The following is an 18,077-nucleotide window of genomic DNA, read 5'->3' on the forward strand; positions in this document are numbered from 1 at the left end:
CTTCATGTGTAGATAGTACTTTGAACACTTTAAAGCAATATTTAATGCAAGTTTTCATTTTCATTTTTCAGCCACCAAGAGAATATTTCATTCAGCAGTGCCAATTCTTTGGGGTCCTTTTCACCTCTTCCATCACATCAAAACCAAAAACCCAAATATATTTGGTACTCTGATTTCCAGGATGTGAAGGCCAACAATAACAATTTCCACTCATCAGTAATTTGAACACAGGCTTATCAGAATAAAAATTTCAGGCACTATATCTTTTGACCAAGGGGCTTTGTGGGAAACTGCTGAAATTGTGCCTTCTTGCTTGTTGGGTCACCTGCCTTCTCCACCTTTTCTGTTGGAAGAGTTCTACATCTCTCTGTAGTCATCAGGCCTTTCATAGTTTCTTTTTATGTATTCAGATGATCATGTTAGTGCACAGGGACTGATTAATAAACCTATTTTTAATTCTATTTTCCTATGCTTCCCTTACTGTTATTAGTTTTCTATTAGTTTCTATAAATCTTTCTTTTCATTAGGGTACTATACCTTAGTTGTCAAAAATTATCAAGACAGGCTGAAGTCAGTCTGAATGGCTTTTGAAGCAACTGGAATCTTAGGAGAAAGAATATATTCTATCTTTTCCAACTTCCTTTCCCATTTCTTTTCCTATCTCCAGTTCTCCCCTTGAAGAATACTCAACAGTTCTGGAAGTATCTTGAGATGCAGGTATGAAATCTGTTACTAGCTAGCTATGAATTGGCAGTGCAATGAATTGTTATATTGCCTATCTATGCATTGCTATGTCTTTTCTGAAAAGTTCACATTTTAAAATGTTGATGTCCTTGAAGATAAAGATCGCATCTAACCTATTTGCAAAATTTCTTTCGGAATGTAGTATATTCCTCTGCTAGCAGTCAATCACTCAATACAATGTTTACTGAGCTGCCTTAAACAAGGTTGGCCAGAATCACCTAGCCCCTTTATCTTGTATTGAATTCAGTCAATCATTTAGTCAACAAACATTTATTAAGTAGTATGTGCTAGGTACTAATTTTGAAGACAAGGGACCAGAAAATTATATGGATAGATGATAGAAATAGAAATAATTGCACCAGACCAAGTTTTTGGTGTTGCTTTATAGGAGTTGGTTCAACAGTGGGACAGGATTTGAACTTAGTTATTCTTGACTCTTTATCTAACATACTATCCACTATGCAAGCTAATTCTTTGGTTATTGATCACTAGAGAAAGCCAGGCATGACAAACTGAAATGTTTTGTGCTTTGCTACTTACAGAAATAATTGTAATTAATTATCATTTGATTTTTGGTGACTGAATAATTCCTAGGGAACAATTAATGTCATTGGCTTTGTTCCATGGTCTAATAGAAAAAAAAATAAGTGCAGAATAAGAAATGCAGTCATTAAAGGTGAAACCAAATAGCAGGGTCTTTGTTAGTAAAAGTAACATGGTTACCCCCATACATTTTCTTTTTACATCCAAGGTAGGTGTTGTGCATGGCCCACAGTTTATTTTTCCCAAACAATTCATGTTGGCACTACTCTGCCCAGTCATTTTTTACTCTCATTTTAAGGAACCTTTAATTTAATATTAATATTTTTCATGAATCTGTAGGAACCACAAACTTCATGTTAGTACTATTGGGCACTGGAGCAGATTCACAAATCTGTTTTAATTCTCTAAAAAAATGCTACATGTTTAATACTCAGACCCCTTTCCAGCATTATATCCAACTAGCCTAATAACAAATAATCATCTAAAAATATTTGCTTCTTAATTTAGAAAATAGTTTCTACTATCTCAGTTACTACCATCATATGCTGAAAGCTCTTTCAGAGTCCAATATATTCAATTTTGTTCCGTAGAATCATGTATTTAGAGCTGGAAGGAATTTAGAGAACATTTATTTAATAAAAATATATTGAAGTTTGATTTTCTTTTTTACAAAGCTATTATTTCTCTCTAATATTCCTATCTCTTCTCTTTTTTATAGAAAATAAAACTGAGGTGTTGGGAAGTTGTAATTGCCGAAGGTCACTGGTATGAAGCAGAACCAGACATTTATTTTCATCTTTCCATGAACATTTTCACTTTATTTTTAGGAATTTTAGGTAAAAGTTAAACCTTCAGAGTCAAAGTTCCAGAGCCAATGTCTTCTCCATCCAAAGCAGAAAGGCAACAATGAAAATTAATTTTTCTCCAGGTCTTTGGACTTACCTTACGATAAGCGATGTTTTTAAGGTTATCTCTCTTTTGATATGGGCTTTTCATTTTATTAAACTTTTCTGTTACTGGATTGACAGGTTCAAATTTCCATTATTCATTGTGTTTAATGATTCTCAATATCTTTCATGGTGTAGCAAATAACCATCCAAAGGAAAAGTCATTACAAATAATTTAATGACCTATTGTTATTGAGGCATTTAGTCATATTACTGATCAGAGAAATGCAAATTAAAACAACTTTGAGATATCATCTCATACTTAATAACAATCATTAGAAGGCTTGTGTTAGATTTTGGGATACTAATACAACCTTGGTTGAACTGTGAATTGATAACAACCATTTTGGAGAGCAATCTGGAAATAAATCCAAAGAATTACAAAATTATATCATTTGACTCAGCAATATCATTATTAGATCTTTTTCCAATAAGGGAAAAGGAAATGAACTGATATATTCTAAAACATTTGTAGCAGCTTTCTTTGCAGTGTCAAGGAATTGTAAATTGAGGGGATGCACATCAATTGGGGAATGGCTAAACAAGTTGTTGTATATGATTGTGATGGAATACTACTATGTGATGGAATGCTATCTATCATCCATCTATCTATCTCAAACAGTTGCCTTCTCTAGTGTGGTTTGGGGAGGATGAGAAGGAGACATTTCAGAATTTAAAATGTAACAAGAAAATAAATTAAATTAAAATAAAAATCCCCCAAATACTGGATTTGGAATTGGGAAGAATTGGGTTAAAATTCCACCTCTGATGCTTATTATTTGCATGATTATAGACAAGTAGTCTGACCCTCAGTTTGCTCATCAGTGAAATGAAGCTCTTAATATCTGCAGTTCTTACCTTAGAGCTTTGTCATGAGGCTTATGTGAGATGACATGTTATGTTCTTTGCAAATTTTGAAGCACTAATAAACTATCAGTCATTATTATTATGCTTATGATTCCAAGAGAGCCAAGAAATCACTTTATGGTGGTGGAACAGTGTAAAAATAAAACCTATAGTACTAAAATTTGTGTTTGTACAAATTTTTATTATTATTATTGCATCATTTCAGTCATATCTGACTCTGGGACTTCTTTCGAGATTTTTTGTGGTACCAATAGCTAGCTCCCATAGTTAATAAAGTCAAATCTGCAGCATTTTCCTAACATGAAACTTCAGCTCTATGTCAGTCCTAACAAGTGGGGCTTAGGAGCAAAATGCCAAGTTGAAAGACTATACTGATACAAGTTCATCCTTATCTTTGAGCAGTGTGGTCAGACATAAAATGGCTAATGGCTGAAAAAGCTACTAGCTTGGGTGCATTTTTGAGCTATAAAGGGTCATTATCTGGGTATTTTCTGGAATTTACAAGTGACTTCCCTTAATAATAGAGAACAAGTGCTCTATTTGGAAAAATGGGCAGTATTTTCTTGTCTCCCCAAATCCTTGTTATGAGCCAAATAGTGGCCCCAAATAGTGACCTTGTTGAGGAGATAATATTTCAAGCATTCTTACCAGTTCTTTTCTGAGGAAAGTCAAGGCACTTTCAATGTCTAAACTCTGTCTATTGGGTCCATCTTCTTTGCTGAAATACTTCAAGGAGGAAACTTTTGCTGGGCTACAGCTATTAAATGTGACAGATTTTGAAGAAAAATCTTTAAGCTGTGTGAAAACGACCTCCATTTTTCTAAATTTAAATTCAGCTGAGAAGTATACAACTTGGTCAAGGTAGGTTTAGCTTTTGCTGAGTTATTTAGATGGACTGGAATGTAAATCCTTGAAAACTTGCAAGGATCTGAATTGCAAACACTGATGTAATGTAATTGAGATTTAATTAGCCAATGGGAGATTCCCATTACCTCTAAGAGAGGAGCCTCTCCCCTTCTTCACCTATCCTCTTTTCTTCCATAACCACCACTCAAGTATAGGGAAGGATCATCAAAGACACATGTGCTTTGTCATCTGTGAACACTTCCTGAGAGGTCTCAAGTAAAGTGTTGCAGTTTTATAAAGAACCAGAAATGACCAATTTTTCTTCAAATTTACTAACAAGGAAATCCTAATATTTCTGTATATTAGGACATAAAACCCCAAGGTAGTCACTGAACTTCTAAAGTAAACAATTCATAAGAGAAGGCTACATGTCATTTGACTCTCTGCGGAAATCTTTAGAAGTCAGTGATCCCACATTCATATAGTACTTTAAGGCTGACAAAGCACATTTAGAATTGTGTATTTAGAAAATGAGGGTTTCAATTAGTCATTTTTCAGTAGCTATTGGACTCTTCATGACCCCTTTTGAAGTTTTCTTGGCAAGGATACTAGAGGGGTTTTCCATTTCCTTCTCCAAATCATTTTACAGATGAAGGAACTGAGGTAAACAGGATTAAATGACTTGCCTAGGGTCATTGTAGCTTGTAAGTATCTGAGATCAAATTTGAACTCAGCTCTTTCTTGGCTGAGCCCTCTTCCCCAGACTTATTGGTAATAGGGACTTTATAGGTCATTAAGTCCAACTTCCTGATTTCGTAGGCCCAGAGAGGTTAAGTGACTTGCTTAAGGACATAACAGCTAGTAATTTATCTGAGGCAAGATTTAAAGCTAGCTTTTCCCCAAGTCAAATTTCAGTATTTTCATTGGCTGATTCCCTCCATGCATGGAATACTTACCCTCCACATCGCTTGCTCTTGGTTTGCCTTTAAATTTCAGCTAAAATTCTGCATTCTATAGGAAACCTTCACTAATCTCTCTTAATTCTTGTGTCTCCTATTGATTTTTTCCAATTTACCCTGTATACAGTCTCTTCCTACATAGTTATTTGTATATTCTTTCCTTCCTTAGATAATGGGCTCCTTGAGAGCAGGGACTGCCTTATTCTTTTCTTTGAAAGACAAGTCCTTAGTACTGTGTCTTGGACAAAGTAAGGGTTTAACAGATGCTTATGGATCAACAGACAATACTATCTTGCTAGGAGGTGCAGGCAGGAGTTCTAATCCTGATCCTTGGCTAAATCTTAATCTCTTTTCAATCTCCTCATCTGTAAGAAGAGGATAATAATAAAAATAATAGCATCCATCCAATAGGGAGAATCTATTGAGATAAAGTATATAAAGTATTTTGTAAACCTAAAGAGTTACTCAAATACTAGCTAGCTCTTATTACATCATAATGTTTCTCATACCACCCCCTTAGAAGAAAGGGGAAAGGTCCTTATTTCGTATAATTTGGTTTGGACTTGAATATAGATTATTCTGGCAGAGCTTTTTGCTTGAGCAATAATTCTTAGTCAAAGGGTCTTTGAATTCTTTTCCAGTCTCAGATTTATTTATTTCAGTGTCTTCCAGGTTAGTTACATTCAGCTGCATGAGCTGGATCCTAAAGTGAGCCAGGCTGAGAAAGTAATATCTCAGAAGTCTCTCACTAAATAGTTGTAAGTTAACTTTTTCAAGGTTTTTTCAATTATGGAAGGAAAGTTTTTTTTAATTGAAATTTTATTTGTTTTCCAATTTATATATGATATCCATCATTTTCTGCAAGGTTTTGAATTATACAATCTTTCCCCCACCCTCCTTTTCTTCCCCCCATCCCCCCAAAGAAGGCAGTATGATAATTTTTACATTGTTTCTATTCTATACATTGATTGAAATTGAATGTGGGGAGAGAAATAATATCCTTGAGGAGAAAATAAAATAAAATATTAGAGACAGCAAAATTATAAGACACTTTCTTATTTAAAAAAATTGAAGATAATGGATTTTGGTCTTCGTTTAAACTCCACAGTTCCTTCTTTCAGTACAGATGGTATTCTCTATCACAGGTGCCCTAAAATTGTCCCTAATTATTGCATAGATAGAATGAGCAAGTCCAATAAGATTGATCATCACTCCCATGTTGCTGTTAGAGTGTACACTATTCTTCTGGTTCTGCTCATTTCACTCATCATCAGTTCATGCAGGTCTTTCCAGGCTTCTCTGAATTCCCATCCCTCCTGGTTTCTAATAGAATAATAGTTTTCCATAGCGCATATATATATATATATATGTACATATATATATATGTATATATACCATAATTTGTTCAACCATTCCCCAATTGATGGACATTCACTTGATTTACAGTTCTTTGCTATCACAAACAGAGCTGCTATAAATATTTTTGTATAAGTGATGTTTTTAACCCTTTTGCATGATCTCTTCAGGGTATAGACCCAGTAGTGGTATTGCTGGATCAAAGGGTATGCACATTTTTATTGACTTTTTGGGCATAATTACAAATTGCTCTCCAGAAAGTTTGGATGAGTTCACAATTCCACCAACTTTGTGTTAGTGTCCCAGATTTCCTACATCTTTTTCAAAATTGAATATTGTCCTTTCTGGTCATATTGGCCAGTCTAAGAGGTGTGCGATGGTACCACAGAGCTGCGTTATTGTGTATTTCTCTTACGAGTCATGATTTAGAGCAATTTTTCATATGACAATGGATAATTTTAATTTCCTCATCTGTATACCTTTGCATATCCTTTGACCATTTGTCAATTGGGGAATGGCTTTTTTTTTTTATAAATTTGACTGAGTTCTCTATATATTTAGAAATGAATCCTTTCTCAGAAATATTAGTTGTAAAAATTGTTTCCCAATTTACTACATTTCTTTTGATCTTAATTATAGTGGTTTTGTTTGTGCAAAAGATTTTTAATTTAATATAATCAAAATTATTTAATTTGTTTTTAATGATATTCTCCATCTCTTCCTTGTTCATAAACTGCTTCCCTTTCCACAGATCTTGGAAGTGAACTATTCCTTGATCTCCTAGTTTGCTTGTAATATTGTCTTTTATGTCTAAATCCCGTATACATTTTGATCTTATCTCAGTATAGGGTATGAGATGTTGGTCTAATCCAAGTTTCTGCCATATTAACTTCCAGTTTTTCCAACAGTTTTTATCGAAGAGAGAGTTCTTATCCCAGAAGCTGGTTTCTGGGTTTATCAAACAGCAGATTACTATAATCGTTTTTGGCTGTCTCTTTTGTACCTAATCTATTCCACTGATCCACCACTATTTCTTAGCTGACAGCAGTTTTGATGACTGATGCTTTATAATATAATTTTAGATCTGGTAAGGCTAAGTCACCTTCTTCTGCACATTTTTCACTAAATCCCTGGATATTCTTGACCTTTTTGTTTCTCCAGATGAATTTATTTACAATTTCTTCTATCTCATTAAAGTAATTTTTTGGAATTTTGATGGGTAAGGCACTAAATAAATAGTAGAATTAGGTAGAATTGTCATTTTAATTATATTAGCTTGGCCTATCTATGAGCAGTTGATATTTACTCAGTTATTTAAATCTGATTTTATTTGTGTGAAGAGTGTTTTATAATTGTTTTCAAAGAGTTTCTGAGTCTGCCTTGGCAGGAAGACTTGCAAGTATTTTATATTTTCTGAAGTTACTTTAAATGGAATTTCTCTTTCTAGTCCTTGCTGCTGTATCTTGCTACTAATATATAGAAATGCTGAGGATTTATGAGTGTTTATTTTATATCCTGTGACCTTGTTAAAGTTGCTTATTGTTTCTAGTAGTTTTTTAGATGATTTTTTAGGATTCTCTAGGTATACCATCATGTCATCTCCAAAGAGTAAAAGTTTTGTTTCTTCTGAAGGAAAGTTTTGAAGGAACTGATCTACTCTAGATTATTGTAGAAATAAATTTAGTGGAATGAATTGCTTCCTAAAGGCTTTGTCCTAAGCATTTATTAATTATTTCGAAGTTTCCTCCCAAATAAATTGGCTATGACCTTCAGAATTGTAATTGGGATGGGATGGGGCAATATGAAACATTCCCCTAAGACCAATGAAATTTAGGGGGTATAAAAATTGTCCCTTGCATTTCCTGAGCAAAGCAGAAGAAGCTGAGGGGAGCCTGAATTTCTGTTTGGGGTACTGATCCATATATGTTTTCTTCTTTAGGGATTCTCCTAGAAGATTTCCTCAGATACTGGAGAAAGGGTTATGCAAAAGAAGGTTGAGTTTCAGTGAAGGGGGTGCTGAAGGACAACACACTAATCTATTTACTTCCTCATCTCATCTTCTGCTTCTTTGAAAGTCCTCAGCCAACCCCATCTAGTCCTTAATTCCAGTCTTCCTCTTTCCTCTTTTTTCCAGGGAATCCAGCATCTTCCCTGTCCTTCCTCTGAAACAGCAAGACTCTCTCAGTAAGGGTAAATAATCTCCAAGCTACCTTCTCATCCATTCTTTGGGGAGCTGAAGCCTCTCTATTGAATTTGAAAGCACAAGGGACCTAAGTCCTGGGGGTTTCATGAAGTACCTTCCCAAATTCCCTTGATTTCTGAAATTTGCTTCAATTAACCACTTCAGTAAATGATTCTTTCTCCTGAACAACCTAATTTGTTTTAATAATTTAATATAATAATAACTTAATTTAATTATTTAATAATAATTTAATTATTACTTTTACATCATGAATTACAAAGTTGATTTGAGGACTGCCATGCCACCTGCCTAAAGCACCAATTCATTTTATCCAATTGCAACCAATTCATTCTATCCTCTCTATCTCTGACAAATTGATATTATTAAAGTATAGAATATAGCTGTGGCATTCTGTTGCTCAATAAAATCCAGTTATTCTCTATTGTATAACTAACATATAGACTCTTATTTGGAATTTAAAACCTTTCAGAATCTAACTATAATTTAATATTTCCTGGAATGGAGCATGTCAGGAAGGGATCCCTTTCTACCAGAAATTATTTATTTTTCAATTATTTCTGAAAATATTTGCTTTTGTTTTATACTACTTACAGACTTTCTTGCTTTGGAAAAGCATTCAGAAAAGATGAAAAACTCTCCCAGAAAAAGGAAAAAAATCAAATTTTAAAAAATGTTAGATGTTATTTCCTAACATTCAATAATATATATATATATATATATATATATATTCAATAAATTCTAAGGAGTGTATTGTTTTAGATGTTAAGGAAGATGTTCAGATAAGATAGAATAATCTCTGATTATTATTTTTCTGATATATCATGGATATCATTGCTCTAGTAGTCATCCATGCATTCTAGTTTGTAAAAAGAAAATACCAGACTATTGCCATATGGCAGAGAGAGGGAGATAATATAATAGGTTAATAGATTAAGTTTTGAAAAGGTAAGTTCACCTCACTAAATGTCATGTCTGATAATAAACCTGAACCATAAGTAGCAGATTAGAAGCTAGTGAATGCTCAGTGAAAATCCAAAATTAGGCTTCAACACCTTTTCTGAGCAAATGACAGTCAGCACTGCCACCCTCAGGCAAAACCTTCAAAAGCTCATAGTAAATGGAATATTTCTGGATTTTCATCAAACTATTCTGGCCCTGAATGGCATTGCTTCTTGGGCAGGCAAGTCTGATTTCATTAATTAGCTTAGCTATAATGTGACCTTAGATGAAATGAGGATAAGGAAGTATATCAGACGATGACAAAATATTTTATTAGTCTAAGAAATATTTCTGTAAAGTTAGGTGAGATCTGATTATAACATACTAATAATATTACCCATAATGATATTAGATAGGGCAAAATTATATGGGGCATGACTACATCCAAAGATCCTCATTTTTAGTTTATTATCTCTAAATTCTCATAGTTTTTTTTTTTGGAGAGAGAGAGAGAGAGAGAGAGAGAGAGAGAGAGAGAGACAGACAGACAGAGAGAGACAGAGAGATGGAGAGAGAGAGAGAGAGAGAGACAGAGAGAGAGAGAGAGAGAGAGAGAGAGAGAGAGAGAATGAGAGAGAGACTGACACTCAGGTGCTGAAATCTTTGAACTTCTAGGAGAGTGGAAAAGATTAAGTACTTTTCTAAAGGCAAGTGATTGATGAGAAATGCAAGAAAATATATGAAATAATGACAGAGAAAGCAAATACCCCTAAGTTGAGTTCAAGTCTTACTTTTCCCACTTACTACTTCTCTGCTTCTGGTCTGCATTAGAGTTCTCCTTCCTTGTATAATTTTAGTAATATGAGGTCTCATTTTTTTAATTAAAAGTTTTTAAAATCTTTTTTAACCATCTATATTTTCCAATATATCCTTCCACTTTTCTCCTTCCAGAGCTATCCCTTCTCACACGGGGTCACACTTATACCCACCCATAGCCCCCTCCTGCCTCATTCCAGCAAATGAAAGTGGGACAAGTGCCTTTTCATATTTGTTCATTATAATTCCACAGCATTCAGTTTCTATTGGTTCCTTGTTTTTCTTTTGATTTGATTTATTCTAATTATTGAGTAAATAATTTTTCCTGGCTCTTTCATCACTTTTCACTTAACATCAGCTCATATACAGTATCTTCAATTTGTCTCTGTATTCATCATATTCATTGTTTTATAGAATAGTAATATTCCACTAAATTCAGGTAGACCTTCGTGGAGACCTTCTGAGTCCAAGAAATGGGTATTTTAGCCACTCTTTGCATAATACCAAATTGGTTTCCAAAAGCATCTATCTTATTATTTTTAAGTAATAGCTCATATTTAAGTATTTCTGCTCTGCCAGAAATTCTTAAGAAGTAGGGTAGGTGAGTAGGTAGGGATAGGAAGGGCTACTCTATTAGCTTCATTTTGCTTCGAAGAAAATCGGAGTTCAGACTGGTGAGAGTGACTTCCTCTGGTTGCAACTGTCAAGAGTCAGAACTAAGGCAGTTCAACTCTTCTGTCTTCTAGCTTAGTGCTTTTTTCCTTTTTAAAAAAATTTTCTTTTAAGTTGGAGACTAAGCCCCTTTATTCATCTTTTTTTAACCTCCCCTAGGCCTTTTTAATCTTGTGATCATTTTATTTTAGAGGTACAATTTATAGATGATATCCCCAAAGGCTCAGGGTTGTTAAAACTGCACCGAGTTTTGAGAAATCTTTTTAAAAAATAATATTCATTTCCCCCCAATTACATGTAAAATGATTTGTATTACTAAAAAGATTTGAGATTCAAATTGTGTTCCTCCTTCCCTCTTCTCCCCCTACCCTGGGATGGTAAGCAATCTGATATAGGTTATATGTGGGCAAGCATGTAAAAAATTTCCATATTACTCATTTTGTGCAAGAAGACTTGAACAAGAAAGATAGGAAGAAAGAAGGAAAATGAAAAATAATATGCTTCAGTCTGTATTTAGACAACAACAGTTCTTTCTCTAGAGGCAGATAGCAGTTTTCATCGTAAGTCTTTTGGTGTTGTTTAACATCAATGTATTGCTGAAAGTGATTAAGTTATTCACAGGTCTTCATTGTCCAATATTGCTCTTACTGTGGATAAGGTACTATTGGTTCTGTTTTGTTTAATCATGCCTTTCCACATTTTTTCTGAAATCATTTTGCTTGTCAAATCTTATAGCACCATAATATACCATTCTTATTGCACAATAATAATATACCTTTACAGTTATATACCGCAATCCATTAATTGTCAGCCCTTGGATTTCTAATTTTTAGCTACCACAAAAAGAGATTTTAGATTTTTATACAAATTGGTTCTTTTCCTTGTTTATTTATTTATCTCTTTGAGATACATACCTAGTGGTGGTATTGTGAAATCTTATATATAAATAATCAATGTGAATGGTAATCACTCCCTATGTAGCAGGTGTTGTAGTAAGCACAAGGGATCAAAAAACAAAGAAAAAAATGAATAAGATTCTGCTCTCAAGGAGCTTATATTCCATTGGATAACTATAGAGTTATACATAGTTTGACTTTAAATATGTACATTTTCATGTGCTCAGTCATGTGAAATCTACCCCCACCTACACACATATTTTTGACCCTTCTGATCATTCTTGCATGATACTGAGCAGGTGTTTGCAGAGGTTATTTTCCAGAATTAGAGGAGTTTCCAGATCTTTCAGAATTAGAGGAACTTCCAGATCTTTAGTCATACATAAGAGAGATGCAAAGTTGTGACCAAAGAAGTGTTTTTAATTAATGAGAATTCTATAATATATTTCAGAATGACATCTGAGTTGAAATGGAACATGAGATTCCTTTGTGTGAGCAAAATGAAACAGATCATGGACAATTTCTGCTCCTTTTTGATGTTCCTGTACAATTTCCAAGAGCTGTACTTACCTCTCTGTGTCTGTTTTGGCCCTGCCAAGATATCAGCTGTGAGATAACACTGGCATTCATCATTTTCAATGTGGAGGGGAAGCAGCAATTGGAACAAAGGCTCTGAAAGTAAGAAAGATCACAGAATTGTCCTGGTTATTATTCCCTCTGGTGCCAACTAAAACCCCTTTGTTTTCTTTGTTTGGAAGGGATGATTTCCCTCCCTTCCTAAACATTGGGATTTGCACACGATTAAAGACTAATTTTTAGTGTATTTGAGTTAGGTCAAGTACAAAAAGGGACTAGATTGTAGGAAGCTCTGGCTAGTGCAGATTGACTTGAAGTGAGTCCTAGACATAAAGTCCAAATGACAAGTCTGGTAAGTCAGATAACCATGGAATTGGACTCAAGAAACATTCAGCCATACACAGCTGCAACCTTTGTGACAAACTGGTCTCTATATTGCCAGATGGAATGATTTGCGTTTAGTTCTAACTTTATTGCTTGATTCTGTGTGCATTCAGTCATATCCAAATACAATGAATCAGAGCCATAGACAACAATTCTGGTGCCCAGGGCAATAATCAATAAATATGCCCTGGGACAAGTATTAATTCATTTGGGAAGCTGTAAGTTGGGAGCAGGGGGCAAGGAGAGAAATATCAAGGGTAGAGAGGGGTCACAGTACATGAAGACCCAAGAAATGAAGAGCCCCAAAGATCTTCAAATGCCACTATAGAGGGAGAAAATAGTATGGGGTCATGTTAGGGAGAAGTCTCCCTGTGGTATAATTGCAGTGAGGAGGAAATGTGCCTTCTGATTGCTTGCACTTTGGCTAATTATTCTTGCTAACTAAGTTCAGTTGTTTCTACTTGCTGATAAGGTAGTAGAACTGTCAGCACCCTCTAAAATTTGGCACTCTGCTACATTCTCAGTCACTCTGCCTTAGTTATGACTTTGTAATGAATCCAAAGGAAACACGAATCATATGAAGGTTCAAAGCTCTCCTCAAGTAATAACTTTCTTATGATAGTATTGAGATGGAGAAAGAGAAAAAGGAAAGATATTATATATTTCTATATAATATCATGTTCAGTAAGTTGGTTATGCTGCCAAACCTACTACCTCAGCTTTTAGTAAAAAGCATTTGTATATGTTGGATTCTGAGATTTATCCTTGAGAACCAATGACAGCTCAGCAGGTAAGTGTCTAAACATTCTGAGAAAGAGAATTTACATTCAGGTTACATTATGCCTTGTGTCTTATGCTTTGCTGCAAAGTGAGTTTTTTCCCTGCCAGAACCAATAAGATAGATTTAAGTTTGCATCTTCATTCCTCCTTTACTAGTTCCATTTGGGGAGTAGACAACTGAAATACTGCCAAAGAAGGAAAACAGATTTTCTGATGAATAGTTCTACACCATGAAAAATGAGATTAGAGGGGTGCCTAAACTAATTTAAGATTATTACGATCCTCATCTCTGCTTAATTCTCAGTCACTTCAGTCTAGGTTTATGGACAGAAATTTAAAGCTAGTACATTTTATCATCTGTATCATTCAGTCTTCTTTTACAGAAGCCTCGCAGTATTCTCTTTAATTTTCACAGGAATGGATTTCACCTTTTATAACAGTCAAAGACAATTATGCTGTCTTTATGATGAATGATGTCACCCTGATACCAGCAATGAAAGAACAATGTACTAATGCCAATAAATATGTTAACCATATCACTCATCCATCTGATTGTCTTAATTTATTGTTGGAAACAACTCAGAACCTTAAGGCTTTAGTTTGTCAGAATTTTTTAGAAAAATGGTGGTTTTTAAAAATACATTTCCTTTAATCCAGGGTCCAAGAAATGCATCATGAGTAAATGAAAATTTAAATGTGTAATATTGATATAGTCAATGTTCGTATGAATTATGATCTCTGAGGAGTTTAGATTTTGCACCTCTTTCTCCTCCCAATACTTTTTGTAAGATGGAAGTAGGAAAAAAAAAGAAAGAAGTAGAAGAGACTTATAAATGCATGTGGTACAATCTAAATGTAGCATCACCACCACCATTATCATCATCAATCATCAATGTGTGTTAGACATGGAGTTAGAAAGATCTGATTCAAATCCTTTCTGGTCTGAACTAACCTTGTGACCTTGGGCAAGTTACTTTATTTTCATGTCCTTCAAACCACTCCCTAGGAGGCACATACTTAATATGGTTTACAACTCTAACTTAAGGGCATAAGTTAACGTTCAGAGTGATGAATTTTTAGCAATGAAACAACAAAGCTTTTATATGGGGACTAGATAAGATGGATAAGGAAGCAATGAGACTTGGATTTTGTCCCAGTTCAATCAAAGTGTGACCTTGGGCAAAGTCACTTTACCTTTTTTTGATTTCATTTTCCTTTTCTATACAATATGGGCATAAGACAATAGAAAGGCCTTCTCAGACATCATCTATTTAAGTACTACCTCCTTCCTCCCTCTCTCCTTCCCTCCCTCCTTTTCTCCTTCCCTCCTTCCTCCCTCCTTCCCTCCATTCTTCCTTCCTTCCCTTCCTTCCCTCCCCTCTTCCTTCCTTCCTTCCTTCCTTCCTTCCTTCCTTCCTTCCTTCCTTCCTTCCTTCCTTCCTTCCTTCTTTTTTAGAAAGGTATGCTACCAGAGTGGCAAAGCTTTTAGATTATTATTATTATTTTTTTGCATTCAGGAAGATTCTCCTAGGTACAGAGGTCTGAATGCCATCCATCATTCTTGTTTTTTTTCATTTTTCTTTTCCCCCCTTCTCTAGTCATCCTTAGTTCTGACTTCAATAACATCTAGATAAGAAAAATACATTTAAAAAAAAAAACCCTCTGAGATGCCTCTGGGCAAAGTGGCCCCAGGCCTCTGCAGCTACAAAATCTTGGATAACTGTTTAGTTTTCTTCTTTCTGTGCTTCTTTGTAAAGAGAAATAAAATGTCCATTTACTTACATATTGACAAAACAGAGCTCATGAGGTGAAACTTCCTTTGAGATATAGATGTTGTTTTTGTGTTAAGTATTATGATAACAAGACAGAGTGGCAATCCCAGATATGAAGTTGACCTTGGAGTTAATCAGTGAATCAATAAACATTTTTAAGAACCAAGTACTGGGCTAAGAGCTGGGGTTCTAAAGAAAGGTAAAAGAAAGCTTTTGTTCTCAAAGAGCTCATAGACAGCCTAGCATTCAAATCCTATTTCTGATATGTCCGTAACTATTTCTATCTCAGTCTTTTTTTAATCTCTAACTCTATATCTATATTATATCTGTCTGTCTATTAATCATCTATCCATCCATCCATCCATCCATCCATCCATCCATCCATCCATCCAGCCAGCCAGCCAGCCAGCCAACTAGCCATCCAGTCAACCATTCATCCATCCAGCTATCGATTTACATTTTGAACGAATTATTTTATTTCCCAGTTGACCCAGGCAACTGAGGACTAGTTTGGGAAGGGACACTTGGCAATGGATTTTTCATGATGATAGGGATGATAAAGAATAACTAGTCAAAGGAAGCATAAAGTAAGAAGGAAGAAAAGGGTCCAGACAGATTTATAGTAAACTTCAGGGTTCTTCTGAACCACCTTTGGAATATACAGGGAGCTAAGGAGAATCATAAGGAAAGACAGATATAATAATGTGGTATATAGATGGAACAATGGCCAAAGGGAGATTGTAAGCACTGGCATAATTGCTAGAAACAACAGAATTTATAGTTCTGCACACACTTAAACATAGAGAGTTAGCAGGCACTCTTATTAGTGTTCAATAGAAATGATGAGTGAAAGTCTTGTGTTTATCAGGGTGATATACTTGTGGTCAAATATTAGTATCCACTGACAACAGAGATAACTGAAGTTGTTGGGATATGCTTCACTAACCTCTCACCTACATTTGACAAGGTGCAATGGAAAGGTTAACTAGAATGATAATTTATTTTATTTTATTATTTTTTCTCAAGTCAGTGGGGTTAAGTGACTTGCCCAAAGTTCATGTAGCTAGGTAATTATTAGGCATCTGAGGCCAGATTTGAATTCAGGTTCTCCTGACTCCAGGGCTGGTGCTCTATCCACTGTACCACTTAGCTGCCCACAGAATAATAATTATTTATATTTTATGAGTATCAGAGTATTCCCTGTAAGGCACCAATGTGGGGAAGCAGGAAGAAGGACATTAACTGAGCATTACAATCAGAACCAAGATTTACTAAAAGGCCATCTCCTTTATTATGAAGGCATCTATTCTCCCTTTGATGCAGACTCTTGAAAATTTTATAGGGAATTATTAAGAACCATATGATTTGTTACAAAGGGAATAAATTTATCCTTTATCCTTGCAGAAACTTTGTTCCTATTGTTGGGTCTGTAAAGGAAACATCTCTACTATCTGCTTATATAGAGGGAGCTCACAAATTTATGTGGAACTGCCCTTATTCTGGGAAGTGGGAGAAAAGATTGAAACTCCCTGGTTGTCTCCCATGCCTGGAATGTACTTTGTCCTCACTCCCATCTCATGAAATCCTCTTGTTCCTTCAAGATGCAGCTCAAGCCTACTACTAGCATCACCATTGTTCTAAATGAAACTTTACAAATGGGGAAAGCTGATTTCCCCAGATGAAAATGACCACTACTCCTAACTATCATATTTATTTAGGGCTATTATGTATACATGGATAATCTTACTTAATGGAATATAAACTCCTTAAAAAAAGGAATATTTTCTTCCTTCTTTCCTCCCTCCCTCCTTCTCTTCCTTCCTGTTTTTATCTTCCTTCCTTCCTTCCTTCCTTCCTTCCTTCCTTCCTTCCTTCCTTCCTTCCTTCCTTCCTCCCTCCCTCCCTCCCTCTCTCTCTCTCTTTCTCTCTTTCTCTTTCACTTTTTCTTCCTTCTGAAAATAATAAAGCCATTTCTGTCTCATCTCAAACAAAGAATACAACACAAATGGTTAAAAAGAGAGAAAAATGCTTCTAAAAGGACAACGTTGCTCTAATACTTTTCTGCATGACCCTCTGCTTAAAATATAGACAGGTGCTGCCATCTTGTGTTACAAAGGCATCTGTAACCGACAGAACCAGCTGGTGCTCTCCCACTGTTCTTGGCTACACTCCTTATGGCTCTATCAGCAAGATGCATTCAACAAATTTGAGTCATTGAATCCAACTGTGGGTTTAACACTTCTAGCCCTGGCAGGGACTCATCTCCCTACAGACAATATCACCATCAGCCTTCCTTTTGGAAAAAAAAATAACTGGGGGAAAAAGCATCCTTTGGGTAAGTTGACCAGGAAGTCTGCCTAGCCTTGATGAAATTGCAACTTGACCTTTCCAAGTATGTTGAGAAAGGTGATATTTTGGGTCATTAACCCTCAGTACTTCCCTCAAGGAAAGTTTGAGTGTGTCTATTGTATGCAATAAGTTACCTGCTGGTGATAATGATTCTGGTCTTAATTCACATAAGCTGAAATGCTTAGCAAACACCTAGATGGTCTGAGCCAGTGGCAACTGAAGTATAAACACCATATACAATGCTCACTCTCAGCAGCAATTCCTTTCAAAACATGGCAAAAGCTGAGCTGTAAACCTAATAAACATGAAATGAGACAAGCCATCTGCCTGTTTGCTTAACATTTGGACACTAATAAAAACCAAAGATTATTGTGTCTTTGGAGTAGCCGATGCTTTCATTGCCCAAAGAACATTGAAACTGTATTTAC

Source organism: Macrotis lagotis, chromosome X (genome assembly GCF_037893015.1).
Source record: "Macrotis lagotis isolate mMagLag1 chromosome X, bilby.v1.9.chrom.fasta, whole genome shotgun sequence".
NCBI classification, from domain to species: domain Eukaryota; kingdom Metazoa; phylum Chordata; class Mammalia; order Peramelemorphia; family Peramelidae; genus Macrotis; species Macrotis lagotis.